Consider the following 6407-nt stretch of genomic DNA (forward strand, 5'->3'; position numbering starts at 1 on the left):
CAGGCGTTCCCCAATTTGAGCCAGCGTAAATGAGGAAAATGGTCCTTTACAGGCCCTAATTTACGTCCGCCGTAATCCTGGGCAAATGCGGATTTAACCCACACGTTCGTGGCAAATCGAATCCTATTACGGACACAAATGCAGCAAGTTGTCTAAAAAATGGTACCAATTCTGGGTATCTGTTCACATCATGTCGGGGCAGTATTACCAAACGCGTTCAACAGATTTGTCTCGACTATTTGAGTCGATTTCTCGACGTTTTGGACCAAAGAAATGATTAATATGTGGGGGAGTTGAAGAGGTTCCGACAGTGTCGGTTCCCTCTTAACAGAACGGGTATCTGCTACAACGCTCGATTTCAGGTTCTTTCCTGCTTTTCAGACGAAAACTACATTGCCTTGCACCGGTTGGAGACTGCGAAGGGTGTCGGCCCCAAAATATGATCCAGTTGAAGAGAAATGGCTCGGCTGCAATGGGTGAAATAATCCACAGAACTTGGGGGTGTCGCGTGTTGGGTTTGGCTACTTGCTGTGTTTGTAGTAAATTGACAACTGAGTTAGTTAGGATGTCGGAGAAGTCCTACGAGTAGTAGCTCCTAGCTCTCCTACAAAGTGATTGCTACCCATTTCTCCTACAATCTACTTGAATGCCCTTACCTCAAGCATATGAATGCTGCACCTGTGGAAGTCCTGCTTCAACTTCCTATGCCGATGCAGCTTGTATACATCCATGTGCTCAATGGCTTCGCTCGCCATTGCATGCTGTTGAATAAAACAGCACGTCAGTGCTGTGCTTCATCACAGTCTCCTCCACGTTGATTATTGCAGGGACGAACTCGACGAAGGTTGACATTCTCGATGTATCGACCCTTGTCGAGTGGCAACGTTCCCGTATCTTGCACGGCTAGGACCTCGTAGGGGCCGTCGAAAAGCGGCAGTGTCTTCCCTTGGACACCAGGGTCGCGACGGAGTAAAACTTGTCTCCTGGAGTATAGTCCCAGCTCACTCTCTTGCTATTTTCACGCTCGTTGTTTTTCTTGATCTGGTCTGCCTTCCGGCGGCGCTCCTCGACCCAGTCTGTCTCATGCTTTATGTCAAAGAACATGTTGCGTCCGAAGGCCTGTTGAGCTGGCGACGTGTTTGTCATGGAGTGGTATGCCGCACGCAGTGCATAAGTCGTATTATTCAGGAATTTCTCCCATTCATCAGCAGTTTTCAGCGTCTTGGTTCGCAATTTTGGCGCCAATGACGCGATGCACGCGCTCAAATACCGCATTTTCCTGCGGGTTGCGCACAGTAGTAGGGGCATGTTCAATGCCGTAGCTATCGAGAGGCTCGAGAAATTCCTTCTTGAATTAACTTCCTCCATCGTAAATACACTTCACAGGACGGGGGGTAACGAATCCGCCAGTGACGGTCAAGTAGGAAGGCAGCCTCGCTGCTGGTCCCGTCGAGTACAGGTAAGATTTCTATCAGCCTCGTTGATGTGTCAATAATTGTAAATGCCCTGAATTTCCGCTTGCCGTAGGGCCCGATAGAATCCACAGCGATTTCGTACCATGGCCAAGCAATCGCCTTCTTAACCGGTAATTTGCCGTATCGAACAGTGGGATGCTTGGCCTTGCTGCAGGGCAGACAAGCTTCGACGAATTTCGTGACGTCTCTGTCCAGCTTTGCCCAAGTAAACACTTGATTGATGGTTGTCTTCATAGTGCTGGCGCCGGGATGGATAAACCACTCGTGATATGTCGCTAGCGGCTTGTTACGGAGGCTTTCAGGTACGAGCACCTTCTTCGAGTGTCGATCGACCCATAGCTGCACTCCACCAAGCTCACACTTGCAGTCTTTTTCCAGGTTGGAGTCATTCTTTTGCTCTTGCGCCACTGTGTGCATGTCGAAGTTGAACAGGTTGTCGTCGTCGGTATCCATTACCGCGCATGTCTGCATAGTACCATCACTATCTCTCTCCTCCAGCTCGGTCGGGGGATCTTCATTCATCGGCAGACGCGAGAGCGCATCGGCGACTACATTATTCTGACCAGGTACGTAGTGAAACACCGGGCCGAACTCCTCAACTTCTAGCCGCCAACGCATCATGTGTACGTCATGAAACGTAGAGTACGTCAAGCTCAAGTGATCCGTAAAAAGATGTAGTTCTTGGTCAAGAAGCAGGCTCCGAAATTCGCGCAACAGGAGAACGATGCTCAGTAACTCCAATCGGTTTGCTGGGTAAAGCGTCTGAGCACCATTGCATTTCTTCGACCAGAATACCAGCTGTTTGTCGTGCTGCATGATGACGGCTCCGAGCTGTAGTTGTGAAGCGTCTGTGTAGACGTGAAAAGGATTGCCAGACTCTGAAAATGCCAGCTTCACTGTGCCAGCGAGTGCTTCCTTCACTGCCTCAAATGCCGTTTGTAGCTCGGTCGTCCATTTAAAAGGTTTTGATGGCGATAGTAGCGCTGTTAGTGGGCTAAACAAAGCGGCTCGCTTGGGGATCATGTCGCGATAGTAGTTCGCCATGCCAATAAATCGTCGAAGGTCACGACGGTGGCGAGGCGGAGCAATTGCTGTGATAGCTCGCACCTTGTTCGGGATTGGCTCAATGCGAGCCTCACTTAGGCGGTAACCAAGGTAGTCCACCGCATCCGCACAAATCTTACTCTTCTTCGGGTGCAAAGTCAACCCTGCGTCAATGAGACGCGTAAACACCATCTCCAAATGTTCCATGTGCTGCTCCAGCGTTTCCGAGATCACGAGAATATCGTCCAAGTAAACGCGGACGTAGCTTAAATCTCCAAGCAAGTCGTCCAACGAGGCTTGAAATTCGTCAGGTGCCGTCGAAACACCCATCGGTAGTCGATTGAAGACAAATTTTCCTATGCCAGCCACCACAATGGCAGTTGCATCACGATTTTGCCCGGCTAGCACCCTTGTGTAGTAGCTGAGTGGAACGTCAAAGGAACATACACTGGCCTTGGTACTGAGCGAATCATCTCAGGGACCGAACGCACCGGATAGAAACTTCGTCGTAAACGCTTGTTTAGCTGGCGAAAATCACACACCAACCTCACTGATCCGTCCTTCTTCGAGATCACAAACGCCGGCGACGCCCACTCAGATGAAGAATCCGGTGTCAGAACACCAAAAGCAACGAGTCGATCGATTTCTTGTCTCGTCGCCTCAAAGTACGCCAAAGGAATCGGGAAGGGTTTGCCAGCGTACGGCTCAGCATCAGGCGTTAAAGGAATAATGTACGACTCCTAACGAAATGTTCCCAATTTCCCAGAGAATAACGATGGGAACTTCTTGGTTAGCAACACGATCGTTGTCATCTGATATGCTGTCAGTCGTTGCGTTGCTATCAGATCACTCGGAGGCCCTTCTTCGGGTTCATCAACTGCAATTTCTGCTCTGCACTCCATATCCGCAGCAAGAACTGCTGCTGCCAGCTTCTGGACGCTACGACCTGTAGCAATCTTAACCTCGATTCCATCCCACTTCAAAGTGCCATCTTCGAATTCGATCACCATTTTTTGCTTCCACATGAAGTCCTTCCCTAGCATCACGGGATATAGCAACGTCTCCGCTACTCGAAACGAGTGTGTACATGTTCTCGTGTTTGAAAATGCCAACAGCTTCAGCGTCGACGTGGCACGGTGAGTTGTCCGCATTCCTGTACTTCGCTGTCTCTGGTTCGAGAACAACGTCTCCTTGGAGTGCACTCAGAGTCTTCTGATCCAGCGCCGAGTTTGTACATCCCGTGTCGGGAAGAGCTGTCAGTCGTACAGAACCAATTAGCTCCTCAATCTCCATACGCGGTTCACAATCTCCCGGAGCTGTAGCCATTTCAGCTCTGGAAGCCATCGTATCATGCAATGAATAGTCGTAAAACTGAACTGCTGCATACTCGTCATTCTGTCGTTGTTTTAACGTCTTCATCATTGCAGCCATCTCTGCAATTTGACCTTGCATTGCTGCCATCGATGAGTTGTTGGAATTGTTGTAGGCATTTCGATCGCCACCACCAAAGTTTTTGGTCTGGTGATTACGGTTGAGCTGGTACTGTGCACCACTGGAATTACGTGGGCGATATGCAGGAGATGCCGGATCACGAAAGCACTTGTTGCCGTTGTGATAGTTTCTCTTGCAGAAGCTACAGTACTTGTCGTTCCGTCCTTGGTTGTTGTTGCGAGGCCTCTGATTGTTGCGCTCCTCTCGTTTTGACGCTGTCGAGGTTGCTGATCTCATTGGCGTTGACGTTGCCCTCGCAGGACTTCGCTGTCACGTTCGTTCCTCCCAATCAGCTCAAATTGCGCCTCCATACTGCGTAGATCCCAGCCTCGGGACATACGGTGCAGCTCGACTTGCCAGTTCACTGGCATGCCCATCTTGTACATCCTGACGATGTCTGCTTCCGGCACGGCTTCGTTTTCTCCGTAATCTGAACATGAAAACATTCGCAGCAGAGTTCTAAATTCTCGGTTGTACTCTCTCACATTTGTCCCCTTTTTCTTCCGCAGTTGCATGAGTTCGTCCATGAGGACACCACGCGTTCCTGGAGGACAGTGTCTGGGCGTTAACTGTCTAAGTGCCATGAGGGTGATGTTTGGTTGGAGCTCTACTTCCTCCCTGAATATGTCGCTGAAGAATCGCAGGTTCTCGTCAAACTGTAAAACCTGGATATCTTGGGCCATTGCCCATTGATCTCCTTGATCTAGTGTGTAGCCCATGAATGCTTGGAACTCTTGCAAGTTCAGCACCCAGGTTAGCCACGCTTTCCAGTCTCCGTCGCGGGAGCCAGGAACCTTCTTCTTCACCACAGTACTATTTGCCTTGGTATTGGTAAATGTTATCTCGTCCGTCATGCTGAGTTGTCGGTGACGGGAGATTTATTCTTCCTGTTGGTCGATGTAGCCACGCTACGTTTTTTTTGCTAGCAAAATGTCGCGTGTTGGTTTGGCTACTTGCTGTGTTTGTAGTAAATTGACAACTGAGTTAGTTAGATGTCGGAGAAGTCCTACGAGTAGTTGCTCCTAGCTCTCCTACAAGTGGTTGCTACCATTTCTCCTACAATCTACATGAATGCCCTTACCTCAAGCATATGAATGCTGCACCTGTGGAAGTCCTGCTTCAACTTCCTCTGCCGATGCAGCTTGTATACATCAATGTACTCAATGGCTTCGCTCGCCATTGCATGCTGTTGGACAAGACAGCACGTCAGTGCTGTGCTTCATCACAGGGGGATAGCGATACGTCTGTGTAGATTGATTGGCTTGATTATCTTATGACCAGTTTAAAATTCTACATCATTTCTTGCGCTTTCCATTGCAACACCGCAAGAGAGAGTATATTTCAGCTTGCGGCATACTTTTTGCTCGGTTTGACTTTTCGTTAAATGAATTTGGTTTGCTATTTCGCAAGCTCGAAAAAAGAATATTAAATTTAATTCACCTGTCAAGCTAAAGAAATCAGTGTGCTATTAAGGGCGGAATCGCAGTTTATAGCGTGAGTGATGACGGCGATAGCCCCGAATTTTGCGCTCGCCAACCGCTCCAGTGTGGCTAGACACACCTATTTCTACCTATCACCAGGCCCCGTAGACGACAAACGCTACGTGGAACTCAGTCAGATTCTTCCTAACGGATTAAGTGTCAGCATGTGTAGCTGCAACGTAATTTTTTGCCCAAGCAGTCAACATCTCGTGAAGCTTTTAGAGCTCTCGGTATTCCAATGATGTCCACTCTTATTGTATGTCTGTCCTGGACAACGTTGCTTATTTTCTTAGCTCTAGATTCGAACGAAACAGCGAATGTTCTAATTGGATTTCTTCATTAGGAAGAATGATAGTTTCCTCGGGATAAGGAGTCAACAACAGAAGACCGAACCTCGCTAGTACTCCTGGTTCAGCAGATGTTCCGGTGCGGTAGAGTCCACTCATTGTAGTGCCAAAGAGCGATGGACGAGTCTGACAGATAGAGCAACCTCAGTTCTTAAGTTTCCTCTAGCAGCTCAAGCAGCTCAACTCCAGAACTTATCTAACCTCATCGCCTCCGTCGCCATGGCCTATCCATCCACATCGACGCCCTCGAACAGCGCATCGCCGGCCTAAGGCTCACCCAGGCACCTGCCACAACCAACCTCAACGGCGTCGAGCGCTCGCCACCACTCACCACGCGCGGTCTCCACTTCGGAGAGTGCCCCGGCAGCACCTTCAGCGCCGACACTTGGTTTAAGCGCTGCGGCCGCCTCAGACGTCATGGACCCTCTTATCTCGAGCGCTAATCCACCGACTACGACCGGATTGCCCGCTAGCGCTGAGCCACCGGCGGCGGAGTCCACGCGTTCGTCCGGAAGTGCGCCCCCGCCAGAATCTTCTCTCTCTATCTGGACCGTTCTTTTTATTCGGTA

This window comes from Phytophthora infestans, genomic scaffold (genome assembly GCF_000142945.1).
Source record: "Phytophthora infestans T30-4 supercont1.14 genomic scaffold, whole genome shotgun sequence".
NCBI lineage: Eukaryota > Oomycota > Peronosporomycetes > Peronosporales > Peronosporaceae > Phytophthora > Phytophthora infestans.